Source organism: Zootoca vivipara, chromosome 16 (assembly GCF_965207765.1).
Source record: "Zootoca vivipara chromosome 16, rZooViv2.hap1.1, whole genome shotgun sequence".
Lineage (NCBI taxonomy): Eukaryota > Metazoa > Chordata > Lepidosauria > Squamata > Lacertidae > Zootoca > Zootoca vivipara.
In genome coordinates this window covers 38,141,516-38,158,134 of record NC_142599.1, presented here as the reverse complement: position 1 = coordinate 38,158,134, position 16,619 = coordinate 38,141,516, and the positions used below count along the sequence as shown (strand labels likewise).

Genomic DNA, 16,619 nt, shown 5'->3' with positions numbered 1-16,619 from the left:
AAAAATGAACGTAGTAATATTGTTCCCAGAGCAGCCTTACGAAAGCAGCTGCACCATTTTGGAACCTGGTGACTCAACTTGTGGTTGTCCCAGAACTAAGAATGTTGCCTGTGCAGCAAGAAGGCGCTGTTTAAATACTAAAATCTCCCCCAGCCCTATGTAGATCCAGCACAGTTCCATGGCACAGGTCGTACCAGACCGAGGTCGTTAACAGGATTTGTTTAATGGTGCAGGAACAGCATGCAGGTGGACAGGCAGCAGTCTCTGTTTGCTGCAAGTGTCTAACGGATCCGTACTCATGGATCACCATTTCGATTTCCTGGCGGGAGCTGCGTGACCTTTACTGACTGGGCCCAGCCGAAACGCCAGCCCTGCTGGCAAGAGCTTCTGGTGGTGGCATAGTGGTTAGTGTCAGACCAGGACCTGGGAGAGACCAAGGTTCAAATCCGCCCACAATGCCTCATGAAGCTCACTGGGTGTGACTTTGAGGGCAAGTTGCTACCTCCCTCAGCCTAACCTGCCTCATAGGGTTGCGGCAGGGATTAAATGAGGTGGGCAGGCGAAAACCACAAACACCACCTCGAGCTCCTTGGATAAAAAAAAAAGGTGAGATATGAATGCAATGAATAAATAAACAAATAAACAAATATTATAATTAATAATAATTTGATTTATTACCTGCCCTTCAAGCTAAGGTTCCAGGGCAGGTTGCAACACTTTGAAATGCAGCATTTAAAAAGTTTTAAACAAATTACAGCAACAGGTTAGGTCCTAGAATATATGTGCATCCCAAGGTCAGAGCAAAGAGGGGCATCTTCTGCATAGGATGGAAACTGTGTTTCAGAATCCGAACACACCTCTGCTCCCAGCCCCCCAATAGCAGCACTAACAAATTTGGAGCTGTGGGGGTGGAGATTAAGGGAGGCCGGGGGTGGGGGGTAAGCAGAAGACCATTAAGTAGTCCATCAGAGGTTTATTAAACAAGGGGCAAATAGAGAGAGTTGCAGGGCCCCTTTCGGCCCCCACCCCTGCCACCTGTGAACAAACCCCAAAGAAGCCATTTGCAGGAAGCAGAATTTAAACATCTCCCCCTCATTTCTGCTATTTATTCATCATGCTGTGTAGCTAATAAAAAGCCTTCATGACTTAACTATTTTTTAAAAAAAACCAAAACAATTTCACACTTAGGCAGTGAAGTAAAAGAAGCTGAAATTTAGGCACAAGAGTCTTGGCAGGACGAGTCATTTTGCAAGAAGGAAGACTTCTGAGAGGAGCAATTAAAAGTTCATGTTCCAGGAAGTAAATTAATTGAGATGTAGACCACCGGTGTGTGTAGGCTCCCCATGGATGCAAAGCCCGGAGGAGAAGAGAGGCAAGGGACACAAAAGAGGGTGGGAAGTGGGCTGCACAGAAAGGAACTGGACGGGACCGGCAAGCAAAGAGAACTTGGGCAACACGTGGAGAAGTATCAAGAGCGCCAAAGAACAGGTGCAGACGTAGAGGCAGGTGAACCGAACACAGGTCAAGGAAGTAGGAAGATCTGGGCAGCATGGCAGTAAGCCCAGAGGAGAGGATGGAGAGGCCCCACCCCTGAGTCCGCTGACAGCCACAAATCTATCAGGCAAATGAAAGGGTCTGTGGCAAGCAGAAGTCAACAGCTGGCTACTGACTGAAGCCAGAACCTGCGAGTCCCTGGGATGCAGAAAACTCCCTGGCACCAACTCAGACCCTTGAGTCCAACTAAGCGCAGTACTGCTGACACTCAGTGGCAGAGTCTCTTCAGGGGTTTAAAGAGGGAGTCTTTCCCCAGCTCTACTTGGAGGTGCCACTAGGCATTGAACCCGGGGCCTTCTGCATTCAGTGCAGGTGCTCACTGCTGTCCTTCCCCAAAAGATAATTCAAGGCTACAGTCCTCATGGTTGTGAATAAAGGGCTGATTCAACAGGAAAACACAGGAAGATGCTTTTCACAGTCAGCCCCTGGGTCGCACTGGCCGAGTATTGTCTACACCGACTGGCAGTGGTTCTCCAGGGCTTCAGGTAAGGAGTCTGTCCTGGAGATGGCGGGGGCTGAACTTTCTGCATGCTGAGCAGATGCTTTGCCCCCGAGCTTCATCCCTTCCCTTGTGATCTTCAAATGTTATAGAGTCACTGCAGCAGAGCTATGCTTCCTTACGGACCCAGAGATTAACACACACACACACACACAGTGCAGAAGAATTAATCCCCTTCTTTCCAAAAAGGGAAGCTTTCACTTAGAGGAGCTTCCTGCCAATAACACTCCCAAATTCAAAGCGCCATACAGGAGAGGATTTGCAGCCTGCGAAGAACATGCTAGCAGGTCACAGGGTCCGAAATTAAATGACTCCCTACTAATTAAAGGATGGAATGAATACCCAGTTTTATCTGCTTAGCGTGTGATGTAACCACTGGAAGGTGGGGCCATGGGCATGGCCGGCTTCTCTCATCAAAAGCTCCAGAGGAATTTTGCCTTCTATGATCTTTCGTCCCTCTCTCCCTCTCCCTCTCTCCCTCTCCCCCACACCAATGCTTAAAATAAATGTGGAAGAGCTGCTGCTTTCAGCGGACTCAGGTTAATCCAGGCTCTCTTGCAAATCTTTACAACAGCCCTGCAAGGCAGGCCAGCAGCATCATCCCCACGGTTGTTGTTTTTTGGGGGGGGATTTGACAAGGAAGAGAAGCAGTTTCCCCAAATTCACAGCTCCTGTTTGGGAGGAAGCAGGAGAGAATGGGGAGGGGAATTCCAGCAGGGAGCTCATGCCTGAGGCCAAGAGCCAATTAGCTCTCCACTGCCAGAGGATGAGGCAGCTCTCAGGGGATTCCCACACAGGCCCTCCTCTCATATTTAGCCACATTTTTCTTCACCTTGCTCATCCAAAACAGATTGTGCTTTAAACTATATATATATGGAAGGGGGGGAATGACAGCATAGTCAATGGGCTGTACCCAACAAAATTTTACTCCAAGTAGACCCATTGAAATTAATCACCCTAGCTTAGTCACACACATTCATTTTGACGGGTCTTTGCATCAGAGGCAACCTGATGCAAAACACAAAGTTAAGGACGTGAAACCATCCAAAAGGAGTTAGGAACATCAGAAGAGCCTGCCTTCTGGATCAGGCCAAAGGGGACCCATCTAGCCCGGCATCCTGTTCTCACAGTGGCCAACCAGATGCTCCAATAGGAAGCCCACAAGCAAGACCGGAGTGCCCCGGTATTCTCCAATCGTTGCTCCACAATATCTGGTATTCAGAGGTAGATTATCCCTGGGCATGGAGGTTCTGTGCAAGAATCCTTTCTCCTCCCATGGCTTCCAGCAACTGGTATTCAGAAGCATTACTGCATCTGACCGTGGAGGCAGAGCACAGCCATTGTGAATCGTAGCCTTTTCCGGCATCACGTATTCGTCCAAAGCTCTTTTACAGCCATCCAGGAGAGCTAAACTTAAAAATAAAAATTATTATATTGTTTTAAAGGGCTGTCCTAGGCAATGGCTGCACCCCGTGGCAGAGGATTAGTGATCTCTCCAAGTTAATTACTCCATGCATGAGAAGCTGGAAGCTGGGATTGTTGAACCAGCCCAGATAGCGCCAGGATAAGCTCCAGACATCTGGTGGCTATTAAACGGTGTTACTTTCCTCTCCAAGGCTCAGCGTTTTTGCAGAATTTGCTGCCCACCCACCTCCCAAGGACAGAACACATGGCTCTCATTGAAGCTTCGAGTGTGCGCCCCACTTACGAGGCCTGCGTTAAGCACCACAACGTCCCCTCAGCCTCCTCCCCTTCTCCATCTCCATGTCAAGAAATAGCTTCAAAGGTCAAGGAAAGCAGGCCTAGCTTGAAGTCGAAAACAGGAAAAGCAGGGACTTTGGGGTGGGGGTGAAGAACAGGATTACACCCCCCTAGGAAGGCAGCACCATCCAGACCTAAATTAAACAGGGCAGTTGGGAAAACCCCCACCATCTTTCAAGCATAGGACTCTTCTTGGTGTAGAGGAAAGACTCGCTGGACAGGATTAGGCTTTTTCTACAGAGTCCGAGCCAGGGAAGGCTTAAAAAAAGAAATTAAAAGTCTCCTGTCCGGTCGGCCCAAAACACTCCGGACGCATCAGAAACTTGCGCACTCCAACAGACAGATTCTGGTAGCTGCAGGCAGGGCCACTCAGTCCCCTGAATCAACCCCAGGCCCCTTGTGCTGATGCTTTGCATAAATCTCAAGATTCTAGTCCTCATTGTTCAAGGTCCTCGCCTGTAATCTCCTCTCCTCCCCTCCCCAGACACCTCCATGCTCCCTCCAGTCTTCATAAGTCAATAATTTCTTACATCTCTCTCCTTGGCTGCTGTCCTCTCTTCCTTCAGCCAGGAATTCTACAAGGGGGCTGCGGGGGGAGGCGGGGTGTCACTGTAGAGAAGGCTCTGCTCCGGGAAGCTGCCACCAGGGACAGAGAGCAAGGTATCTGCAGAGGGCCTTAAAGGACATGATTGGAGGTGGTGCGTCTCTGGGCTGTTTTGGGGCCTTAATACAGGGGTGGAGAACCTGTGGCGCGTCGGGTGTTGCTGCATTCCAGCTATCATCATCATCATCATCCCCCTGACCACACTGGCTCTTAGGGCTGATGGGAGCTGAGAGCCCAACCACAGGATGTGGAGAGCCACAGGTTCCCACACCCCTGCTTTTAAAAGCTCAAAGCCCAGACCTTGAACTAGGACGGGAAAATAATTTGGCAGCCTGTAATCCTGAAGAGGCTAATAGGTCACGATGCTACATGCAACCTCCACTTGCAGAGGCAGCCTATCTTTGAAATGCCAGAGGCTGGAGGCACGTAGCAGGGGAGGGCTTTTGAAATAAGTAGCCCCCCCCCCATATGCACTATAATACCACTTTAAAGAGCTGTGGCTTCCCCCAAAACATACTGCAAACTGTAGTTTGTTCAGGGTGCTGAAAATTCTTGGCAGGAGACCCTTGTTCCCCCTCACAGGGCGACAATTAATAGAGCAGTTTAACAATCAATCCCTCTCTCTGTGGATTGGAAAATATAGCTGCAGCAAGGAATCCTGGAACCTGTAGTTTCCTGAGGGGACCAGGGCGCTTCCTGTTAGTCACCCCTAGCTCCTTCAAAGAACTAAAATTCCCAGGATGCCTTAAGCTTGGGGGCCGCAGCAGGGAAATGGGCTTCTGCAAACCACCTTCAAACGGGTTTGCGCAAACAAGTTTTAAACCAGGTTTTGCAAACTGAAAAATGATGCAAACAATAAGACAGAAGGGGGGGGGACCCTTCCATGTCTTGCTAATGAGGGGTGGTTAAACTACTCTGATAACTGTAGCTCTGTAAGAGGAACTGAGGCCTGCTCCTAACAATTTTAAGCACCCTGAACATACTACAGCTCCCAGGATTCTTTGGGGGAAAGCCACAATGGAACAAAGCGGTATGATCGTGATTGAAATGAATACAGCTGATGAGGAGGCCCTAGATTTCTACCCAAGAAGGCAGTGATCCCAGGGAACTTTGCAGCATCAACAGTGGGTGGGGAGGAGCAGGCAGATGAACTTGTGCAAGGGCAATTTAGCAGGATGAGTGTACTTTTTTTTTTTTAATGTACACAGACATAGAGGCAAGTCTGAACCAAGCCACTGAGTCACACGGAGATGGTGGCAACTGCCTGGGGTTTGCTTCTGAAGCAGCGGCGACAAGATTCATCACTCCCAGAGTTCTCGCAGGCTGGAATATCAGAGCCATGTGCTCACATGCACACAGAGGGCCATGAGCGCTGGAAAACCACTTCGCCATCCCACACCATTCTATTGCAGTTGACTCGCCCCCTTTGCAACCACCTGCCTGTGCTGGGCGATGAATAATGCTGGTCTACCTTACAGGAAGGGCGGGGCATATCGGAAGTCTTTCGCTGGACTCCAACTCCCAGCAACCAGCATGCCCAAAGGTCAGGGAGGCTGGCAGGGGATGTAGTCCAGCAAGAGCTGGAGGGCCACAGCCTCCTCACCCATTCCTGACAGGGTCACTGTGAGCACTGAAAGGGGTTTGGACTAGATGACCCCTCAGGTCCCTTCCAACTCTGCAGCTCTATGTGTCTATGATGAGAGAGGTAATTTGCCTAACTGATCTAACCTGGGGAAAGGCGGTAGCTCAGTGGTAGAGCACCTGCTTTGCATGCAGAAGGTCCCGGGTTCAATCCCTGCCATCTTCAGGCAGGACTAGGAGGGCTCCGTCTGAAACCCAGAGAGATGCTGTCTGCCAGCATAGACAATACAGAGCTACATAGACTCCCAAGTCAAATCTTGGATCATGACCATGAGGACTGGAATCTTAGTATTCATTTTAAAGCTAGTGACATATAGGGCTCCCGCTTTACATGCAGAAGGTCCCAGGCATTTGGAGGTAGGACTGAGAGAGGAGAGCTGCTGCCAGTCAGTGTAGACAGTACGAAGCTAAAAAGATCAAGGGTCTGACTTGGTAGAATATATTATCATTACTGTAATAATAATACCACCCCTCCTATTACATATCTTTAACTGTCAGGCAAAAACATTCCTCTTAAGTCTTTGGCCAATTAAGCTGTGTGTGTGTGTGTGTGTGTGTGTGTGCGTGTGCGTGTGTTGGCCAAAGACTTAAGAGGAATGTTTTTGCTTGGTGGCTAAAGATATGTAATGAAGGTGCCAGTTGAACGTTTCTGGAGAGAGCATTCCATAAACAGGGAGCCATCGCAGAAAAGGCTCATTTTCATGTGGAGGAGGCACACAAAGAAGGGGCTCAAATGACCGTGGCAGGATCTAAGTCGGTTCATATAGGGATAGGCGGTCCTTGAGCTCTTGTGGTCCTGGCCGTTGAAGACTTCTTAAGTCAAAACCAGCACTTTGAATTGGGCCCCAAAGCTAACTGGCAGTCAGTGCAGTTGGACCAGGATCAGTGTAATATGCTCAAACCGTCTTTCCCCATCGAGCAACCTGGCCGCTGAAATCTGCACCAGCTGAAGTTTCCGAACCGCCTTCAGAGGCAGCACAGGTATAACGTGTTGCAGTAATCTAACCTAGAGGTTACCAGAGTACAGATGACAGAAATTAGGCTAGCCCTGTCCAGATAGGGGCGCAGCTAGGAAACCAGCCAAAGCTGGTGGAAGGCATTCCATGCCGTTGAGGCCACCTGAGCACCCCCAAGCTGCGTACCTGCTCCTTCAGGGGGAGTGTAACCCCCTAACAGAGCCTCAGTCTTATTTGGACTGAGCTTCAATTTGTTGTCTCTCATCCCGTGCATTACTGAGGAAAGACAACGGCTTGGCTCATCCACCGCCACACCTGGAGATGTAAAGGAGGAGAAGAGGAGCTATGTGGCACCAGCATATTGCTGACAACGTACTCCAAAATTATGGATGACCCTACTCAGCGGTTTCGTGTAGATGTTAAAACAGCATGGGGGATAAAACTGGACCCGGAGGAATTCCACCTTGAAGGCTCCACGGCGCCAAAGAGCGCTCCCCAAGCATCACCCTCTGGAAACAACCATCCAACTAGGAATGTAACCACTGCAAGGCAGTGCCACCCACCCCTAACTTGATAGCATCCTGTGTTCCTCCTTTCAGGGAATATGGTAGTAATCCAACAATATCTGGAGGGCATCAGGGTGGGGAAGGCTCACATGCAGAGTCCTCTGGGTGTTTAAAACTGAATGCCTAAACACAAACAACTACTGCTACAATTTACAAACAAGAACAAAGTATTTTGGCAACTTTAAAAGATGAATGATTTTTTTGTGTGGCATAAACTCTTGCAAAGTATGGTAGGCAATACAAAGTGTTATATTGAGCTATATGCAGTTTCAGGAGTGGGGGGAGAACTGTAAGCGGCAAGGTCAGAGGCAAATGAAATGCAGAGGACAGATAGTGGCAACATGGACCTAAGAACAGAAGAGGGGCCCTGCTGAAGCCCATCTCATCCAGCATCCTTTTCTCACAGCAGCCAGCCAGCCAGGTGCCTGTGGGAAACCCACAAGCAGGACCCGAGCACAAGAGCCCTTTCCCCTCCTGCGGTTTCCAGCAACTAGTATTCAGAAGCATTACTGCCCCAGACCATAGAGGCAAAGCGTAGGCATCATGGCTAGCAGCCAACACTAGAAAACTCAGGGTAACAATTCATGCCTCTGAAGGATGCTTGTGCCACAAGAAGTTTGTTAGCCCTTTAAGGTGCCGCAAGGGTCTATCCTTCTTAACGCAAGAGATAGCTGCCCCCTCTGGAAAGGATGACAAAAGTACCTAAAAAGTGAGAAGGGAACAGCAGTACCAGCACAGAACACAACAGGCACCCAGGCAGGGTGTTTCATGGAATCCTCAGGGGACCCCTTCAGCTCTGCTGGAAGACCAGCTCCATCATGCTTCCTCTCCCCTCAAAACCCACCTGGAAGAAGCCTCAGCCAGCCAGACAGAAAGCAGCGCTCGTTCTGTCGCCTCCGCAGAAAGACCAGCTCCATCAGGAGCCTCCTAGCCCTGAACTATTCCCATTAAATAGAACTGCTATTTAAACATTTTCAGAATCTGTGCCTGAGTTTCCCTCCCTGCCCCTCTTTCCTTTTGTGTGATGCCATTTAGATTGCAAGCCTGTGAGCAGAGACTGCCTTGTTTTAACCAGCCATTCTGGAAGCCTTTTCGTGTGTTACTGGTGCTGCAAATAAACAGGATGCTGAGGGCCCCCAGCTTCTTACTGGCAAACAGGCTCGTTGAATCATTGGCTGAAAGAGGTTGGGGTGTGTGTCTGCTTTGGATTGGAGCACCGGATAAAAGGGGAAGGAAACAGCCCAGACTTGAGAGGTAAGAAAGAAGGAAATTGGATGCAGGGCAATCTCTGGCCTTCCAGATGTTGCTGCACTACAACTCCCATTAGCCTCAGCAAGTAAGGGCAACAGTCAGGGATCTTAGAATTGTAGAGTTGGAAGGGACCCTGAGCATCATCTAGTCCAACTCCCTGCAATGCAGGAATATGCAGTTGTCCCATACAGGGATTGAACTTGCAACCTTGGCATTATCAGCACCATGCTCTAACCAACTGAGCAATGAGGGTAGCGGTAGTAGAGCAACAACTGGAGGGCCAGAGGTTGCCCACACCTGCAGTTCATCATGATTCCCTCCTCCTCTTCTTGAAAATCAAAGAATTACGAAGTACTAACTAGCCCAATACACCACAGAGGAGTGGTGCCCAGACGCATGCCCAGAGAAGGAGGCCTGTCCACCACTCACCTCTCTCGTGCCCATCCAACCGGGCAGCTTGCCCCTGCTGAGACGCTCGCCCACAATGCCAGCCGAGTCAGCCATCTTTGCAGATGGGGACTCAAAGGGATTCTCTCCTATGATCCTTCACAGCTGTAGGGAAGAAAAGGGAGATGTGTTGGGAGGGGAAATGGAGGAAACGTTTTGCTCAACCTTTCAGTTTTAATGCAGAGGTTTGGGGTCTCTCTCAAACAATGAAATACCAGGAAGGTGTTTGCAGAAATCTGGAGGAATGCCACACATCACTTCATGTTCAAAAGCACATTCCATTTTTGAAGGGGTGGCGTTCATCCTCGAAGTCTGAAATATCAGAACGGAAGCTGGTATACACATTCAGGGCACTATGGTTCAAGTCCAAGGCCTGGCTCAAACCCTGTACCTGTTCTCACAAGGGGGAAAGGTGGGCAGGGATATAGGGATGTCAAAACAATCATAAACTTGGTGGGTAGGTTTATAAGACAATCTGGAGTGGAAATGCTCGGAAGAGGAGAGGTGGAAGAGGCAGAGAAACTGCAAAGTAAAAGTGTAATTGGAATCGGATGTCTCTGAAGCTTAGAAAAGCCCACTCAGCACGGAGAGCTGCAAAAACAGCAAGGACTCAGAAATGCTCTGAGGACCGTTGGCAAACTTGCTTTGACTCTCCTTTCCCTACACCACAGGCAAAGCCACATCTTCCCAACCCTACAAGGAAGCAAGAGTATAATTGAAAGAGCTTTTAAAAGAGAAACTTGCTCCTTGGCAACTCAGCGAGGAGGGTGAAAAGTACTCTGAAAAATCCCGGAGGAAGTGGTGTGGGGAAGAAGAAAAAGGTGAGGTATTAAAACCCCAGCACTCCTTAACATCAAGAACAAAAAATGGCAGTCTTGAGGAGTTGTGGAATACAACTGGTGTGGAAATATGCCTGCAGAAAGTTACTAGCCTCCAAAATATGTTTTGTTTTAGAAGAAGTCATCTGATTTAAACCCTAAAGCTGTTGCATGACATTAATGTTACAGATAAATGGGTCAGAGGTAATAGAGGAGCAATGGTGAGGAAGGTGTCTCATATCCAAGGACGGGAGAAAGGAAAATGGGGGTCAGGGAATGGAATGGAAAGAGTTGAATTGAGGGGGTAGCAGAAAGGGGGCCAGTATTAATTTGCAGAAATGGGGGTGGACAGAGGCCACTAAATCCCAGAGATCAGTGGGGCAACAAGAGGGGGACAAGAGAGTGGAGGCTGGGATGTGGGGAGAGATGCAAAACAAGGGGGTATAAGGGAAATAATATTTTGGAGGGGGGGTGTTGAAAAGCCAAAGGCTCCCAGAAGCCAATGGGGCAAGAGAGTAGGTGGGAGTGGGGCAGGGGAGAGGAAATCAAGGCTGGTGGGATCCACTTGAGGAAACTGGGGGCCGAGGAAAGAAACCCCAGGAGCCAATGGGGCAGTTTTACGGGAGAAGGAGGAACAGGGAGACCTGAACAGTGGGGGCTCTTACGTGTCAGAAGCATAGCTGCCAAGTTATCCCTTTTTTTAAGGGAAATTCCATTATGCTGAATAGGCTTCCTCGCGAGAAAAGGGAAAACTTGGCAGCTATGGTCAGAAGGAAAGAAACGGGGGCAGAGGAGGAACTGGAGCGGGGGCAACGAGGGCTGGATCCAGAGGCGGTCTGTCAGTGGGGCGGGGGCAGGGGGGGTTGAAGGGAGGAGAAGGGCGCTTGAGCCCCCCTGGGGCAAAAGACGGGGGGCAGTTCCTGGGCTTGTGCGGGGGGGGCGTGAAGGGGAGGGGGTGCGAAATGACCCATGGGCCCCTGGGGCAGGAGAGGGGGAATGGGCGGGCAGGGGCCCTTGAGGGAGGGGGCGTCAGGGGGGAGGGGACGGAGGACCCCCCAGGGGTGCCCTCAGAGGTGCCTGCCCGCCTTCCCACACTCACCTCTCGCTGTGTCCATGAGAGAGAGGCGGCGGCGAGGAGGGAGGGAGGGAGGGAGGAGCAGGCGCCCCTCTGCGGCCTCTCTCTCTGTCTTTCAGTCTCCCTGTCTCTCCCTCCGGCCGCCTCAGCCTCTTCCAGCCGCCGCCGTCGCCGGGCCCAGCTCCGGGGCTGCCCTCGCCGCCGCCTGAGGGGGCCTCCTTCTCCCCTCCTCCCTATCCGCCCCGCCGCGAGGTAAATAAATAAATAAACTCCCGCCCCCTCCACCTCAGATTCACTTTCTCCACACACGCCACGCACGATTTTTTTTAACCGACTCAAACCCCCCTTCTCCCCCCCCGGAGAAGGCGAAGGACCTCAACTCAGGGCCCGTTGGCGGCAATGGAGAGGAGGGCCGTAGGTGTCTAAGCCAGCGCCTGATTGGGGGGAGGAGGAGGAAAAGGAAAAAGAAGGCGGGGCCGGCGCTCCGGAGTCGCGCGCATGAGCAGCGGGTTCCCCCGCTGTGTGTCGCGTGCTGCTGAAGGAGGGCGCTCGGGTCGAGAGGGGCTCGCTGCGTGCAGGGCAGTCGGTGGCTTCGTGAAGGGGTCAGGGATTGGGGCCGCCTTTTATATATATATTTATTTTATAAATACTTATTTATAAATATAAAAATATAAATTCTTATTTATAAATATATATATATCATTTTATAAATTGTATGTTAAATTGATATAATTCCGTTTTCCTTTGTAAGTAAAATGTGTGTAAAGTTGCCTGTTGTTGTTTAGTCGTGTCCGACTCTTCGTGACCCCATGGACCAGATCACGCCAGGCATTCCTGTTTTCCACTGTCTCCCGCAGTTTGGTCAGACTCGTGTTGGTATCTTCAAGAACACTGTCCATCCATCTCCTGCAGTCGTCCCCTCAATCTTTCCCAGCATCAGGGTCTTTTCCAGGGAGTCTTCTCTTCTCATGAGGTGGCCAAAGTATTGGAGCCTCAGCTTCAGGATCTGTCCTTCCAGTGAGCACTCAGGGCTGATTTCCTTCAGAATGGATAGGTTTGATCTTCTTGCAGTCCATGGGATTCTAAAGAGTCTCCTCCAGGACCATAATTCAAAAGCATCAATTCTTCGGCAATCAGCCCTCTTTATGGTCCAGCTCTTACTTCCATACATCACTACAGTACTGGGAAAACCGTAGCTCATCTTCCAGCGTCATAACTTTTAATCCCTGTTGTTTTTGTTCATGGAGTTTTCTTGGCAGGGATACTGGAGTGACTTGCCAGTTCCTGCTCCAGGTGGATCACGTTTAGTCAAAACTCCACTATGACCTGTCCGTTTGGATGGCCCTGCACGGCATAGCTCATAGCTTCTCTGAGTTATTCAAGCCCCTTCGCCACGACAAGGGAGTGATCCATGAAGGAGCATAAATAGCAGGTGAAACTCGGAAAATTAGAATATCGCTGAAAAGTGCATTTATTTCAGTAATGCAACTTACTATTTTTTTCTTTTTCTTTTAATTTTTACAAATGCTTTCTTTTGGAAATTCCACAGTAATAAAACAAATAGTTACAATAATACAAAAATAAACATCAATATTTCATTTCATTAATTACATTCCATTTAAAATTGACCCGCCTAACGACCAATAATTACAATTACAACAAATAAAGGCTTGTCATATCTTGCTTTACATGTATCTCATATATTGAAATAAATGCACTTTTTGACGATATTCTAATTTTCCGAGTTTCACCTGTATTAGTAATTGGGTGGGGGGGAGGCGTTATTGGGTTGTTTTTAATTTTGTATTATGCATTGTGTGTTTTTATATTGGGGTTCTAGGTTGCAACTGCCCTGAGATCTCTGGGTATGGGGCAGTATACAAATTTAATAAATAATAATAATATTTATACCCCACCTTTCACCCCAGAACGGATCTCATAAATCGAAACTGGCTAGTTTGCAGCTGAGGACACCCATTGACCTTAAGTTGCCTTGCATGGAGGCAACTATGGGTCTCTCCAGGGCAGCATTTTTTGGCAGAGGCTCTCCAGAGTTTCAGGGAAGGAGTCCTATGCAACCTGAGACTTCCAGTATGCAAAGCATACAGTTTTGGGGTCAGCTGCTTAGCCTGGAGGAGAGAAGAGAAGACTGAGAGAGGTGACATCCTCTTGTTCTTTTTTTAATAACTTTATTCATTTGGTTTTTCAAATTAGAGTTTTGCAATCGGATATCCAACAAACATCATAAAAACAAGATTCCACAGAATTCCCTGGACTTCTTCCCTTTTGTGGGTCCTATTGTTAATCATGTCCTCCTGCATCTTTTATAATAATCCAACTCTTTTTACATCGCCATTACTGTATATCCAAAAATCACCATTACAAAATTCACTACAAGTGTTATTCCAATCCTACTAACGATTTTAACTGTTTACAATGATTTCTACGATAAATTATAATTCCCCCCCCCATTCCTTACTAAAATCCTCTTCAAATATCTGAAGGGACGTCCCGTGGAAGATGGAGTGAGCTTGTTTTCTGCTGCTCCAGAGGGCAGGACCCGAGTCAGTGGATTCAGATGACAAGAAAGGAGTTTCAGAGTAAGAGCCGTGCAGCCATGGAACGGGCTCCCTTGGAAGGTGGTGGACTCTCTTTTATACAGAAGTTGGGTGGCCATTTGTCAGGGATTCTTTAAGCTGTGATTCCTGCATTTCCGGGGGGTTGGACTAGATGATCTTTGAGGGTCATTTCCAACCCTACCATTCTATGATTATTCCTTGCAATGCTGGCCAGCTGCAGAACTGAACTCTGCTTGTCCCCTCCCCATGCTGTTTTTGGTTCTGGGTGCAGTTTATGGAGGGGGGGGCAGCTGGCAGATTTGGGGCAATTATAGAAAGGTAAGATGTCCTTGCAGAGAAGAGAGAGTTAGGAAGAAGGAAGCCTCAGTGTCCCTCTGCCAACACCTTTGCCCCAGGCAGTTGCTATCTTGCAGCTGAGTCAGGCGCTGAGACAAAGCGCAGGATTGCATCCAGCCACACCCACCAGGTTGCAAATTACTATGCAGATGGCATTGCAGTCAAAAATGATATAGCAAATGTCAAAAATGTCCTCTTCTGCATCACCTAATGGCTGGAGCGACTGCAATAAGCTCAGTACATTATCAGTTATGGTGGCAACGTACAAGATTTTTGGAATTGATTTTGAGGGAAACAATAAATACAGCCGTGCCTTGGATTTCCCAACGCCTTGGCTCCCGAACAAATAGGCTCCTGAACGATCAAAAACCCAGAAGTGAGTGTGCCGATTTTTGGAAGCCGAACATCTGGCGCAGCTTCTGATTGGCTGAAAGAGCTTCCTGCAGCCAGTCGGAAGCCGCGCTTTGGTTTCCGAACATTTGGGAAGATGAACGGACTTCCAGAATGGATTCCATTCAAATTCCAAGGTATGACTGTATTACTAAAGAAACTATGCGGCCCAAAATTTAACATGCTGAATATTTTTCATGCTACGAACAATGGCAAGAAAAATTCATGGAATACGCTGAAATGGCAACGCTAACTGAAGGACTTGGAGACAAAGACAATAGACTTTAAAAAAGATTGGGAACCATTTATGAGGTATCTACAGAAGCAATGTAAAAAGAAATGGACTCACTAGCAGGGTTTGAGTAAACACAATTAACAAATACAGGAATGATAAAGAGGATGTTAAAATGATAAGAGAATAGCAATATTTGATATAAAGAACTCAATATGAAGATATAATATAGCAAGCCGGGGAAGTTACAGTGAGGGGAAAAAGTCATTATTTTGCAAAGGGATCAAATACCTATTCCACTCATTATAATGCACATCAATCTCTGACTTTTGTCTTCTGGGCTTTTTCCTGTTGTTATTCTGTCTCTCACAGCTACAATAAACCTACCATTAAAATTATGGACTGGCCATTTCTTCGTCAGAGGGCAAACGGGCAAATTTAGCAGGGGATCAAATACTCCCTCCCCCCCCCACTATAATATGTTAAAAACCAGAAGAGGAAGTCGGGGGAGGGAGAAATTAGGGGAACTGCATTATTTTTTTCTGTTATATGACAAGTTATTATCATGATAAAAACGTAAAACTCAATAAAAATTAATTAAAAAACAAACAAACGCCAGCCCATTGCAAGCTTTCATGAGGCCCCTCAGCTCTGAAAGAAAGCAGGACAAGAGTTAATCTCCTCCCAGCTTTTCACAGAAAGCCTTAAGGAAAATAAAATCCCAAAACAAAACACAAGCCCTTCAAAGTTCTTCATTTAATTCTGGGTGGTGTTTTTTTTAACTGCTCTTTGAGGAATTACAGTATCCTGCTTAGGGAATGCTGAACTAGGGCATCGCTGCCCTCTGCTGGAGAGTGGATAACATTAGAATATAAGCAAAAGGGGAGCCCAGGCAAAAAATCCATCTCTCGTCTCACTTCCTACAGCAGCTGACTGCATGGTCCCATATGAGGATTGAACCTGCAACCTTGGTGTTATCAGCGCTGTGCTCTAGTCTAACCAACTGAGCTATCCAGGCTGATATTCGTTGACTCAGCAGATCCTCTGGGATTTCTCTTAGTAGCGTTTTTTTTTTTTTATGAAGCAATCCCAAAATGATCTCAGCAGGCCAAACGAAAAACCCCAACTTCACTTTGCAGATTGGTCTACGCAAGTTACTAGTCCTCTTGGCCAAGACGTTAACAGCATTAATGAGCATCAACAGTCTAGTAGTGGGGGGGGGGGCAGGACTCCAATTATTCGTGCAATTTAAGGGGGAAATCTTCCCATACCTGGAAGGAATTTGCACTCTGCTGCAAAGCAGTCTGGTACATGCCAAATTAATAAATCAGTAAAACGCCATTTTGATGTAGTCGGGTGGGTCATGTGCCTTCCTTTATTTACAAGCAAAAGTGGGGGGGGGATTGGCATTTGGCTGCTCCATGCATTGGTGACCCCACAGATAGACTGCTGTAATACACTGATAAAGGGCTTCCCTTGAGACTGGCCCAGAAGATGCATCAGGTGCAGGATTCTGTGGCCACATTGCCTGGTTGTGCCCATTGTACAGCTGTGTTGAATGAGGCAGCAGCACTGGCCACCGATCGGCTACCAGATATGTCCAGTGTTAAAGACTTGCTGTCCCTGTGTAGGCCTGTAAGATTACTTAGATCATTGGGCGGGGGGTGGATTTTACTTGTGGAACTCTGCAGAATATCACAGGGGTTTGTGACCCCCAAATGGGCCGTTTCCTGCATTCTGGAATGCCCAACTTTTCTACCACCCTAGTACTGTTTCACCGGGGGTTGGAATATCCATTTTTTAGGATACCGTTTCCTAGATTTTCTGTTGTGATACCGGCGGATTAGAGAAGAACAACAACAGTGGTTTAGAAAAGCGCATTTAAAGAAATGAAGAGAAAACTCCAGGCA

General features: G+C 48.1%; 1 protein-coding gene across 2 annotated transcripts in view; it reads right to left on the bottom strand.

Moving 5' to 3' along the window:
* Positions 1-11,441, bottom strand: part of PI4KB (phosphatidylinositol 4-kinase beta) — a 45,012-nt gene extending 33,571 nt beyond the window's left edge. For both annotated transcript variants that reach the window (XM_035098945.3, XM_035098946.3), the window contains exons 1-2: positions 11,197-11,441; positions 9,262-9,384 (exon numbers count right to left, since the gene is read on the bottom strand). The gene's annotated coding sequence lies outside the window, so the exon portion shown is untranslated. The remainder of the gene's footprint in view (positions 1-9,261; positions 9,385-11,196) is intronic.
* Between the last annotated feature and the right edge of the window lie 5,178 nt (positions 11,442-16,619).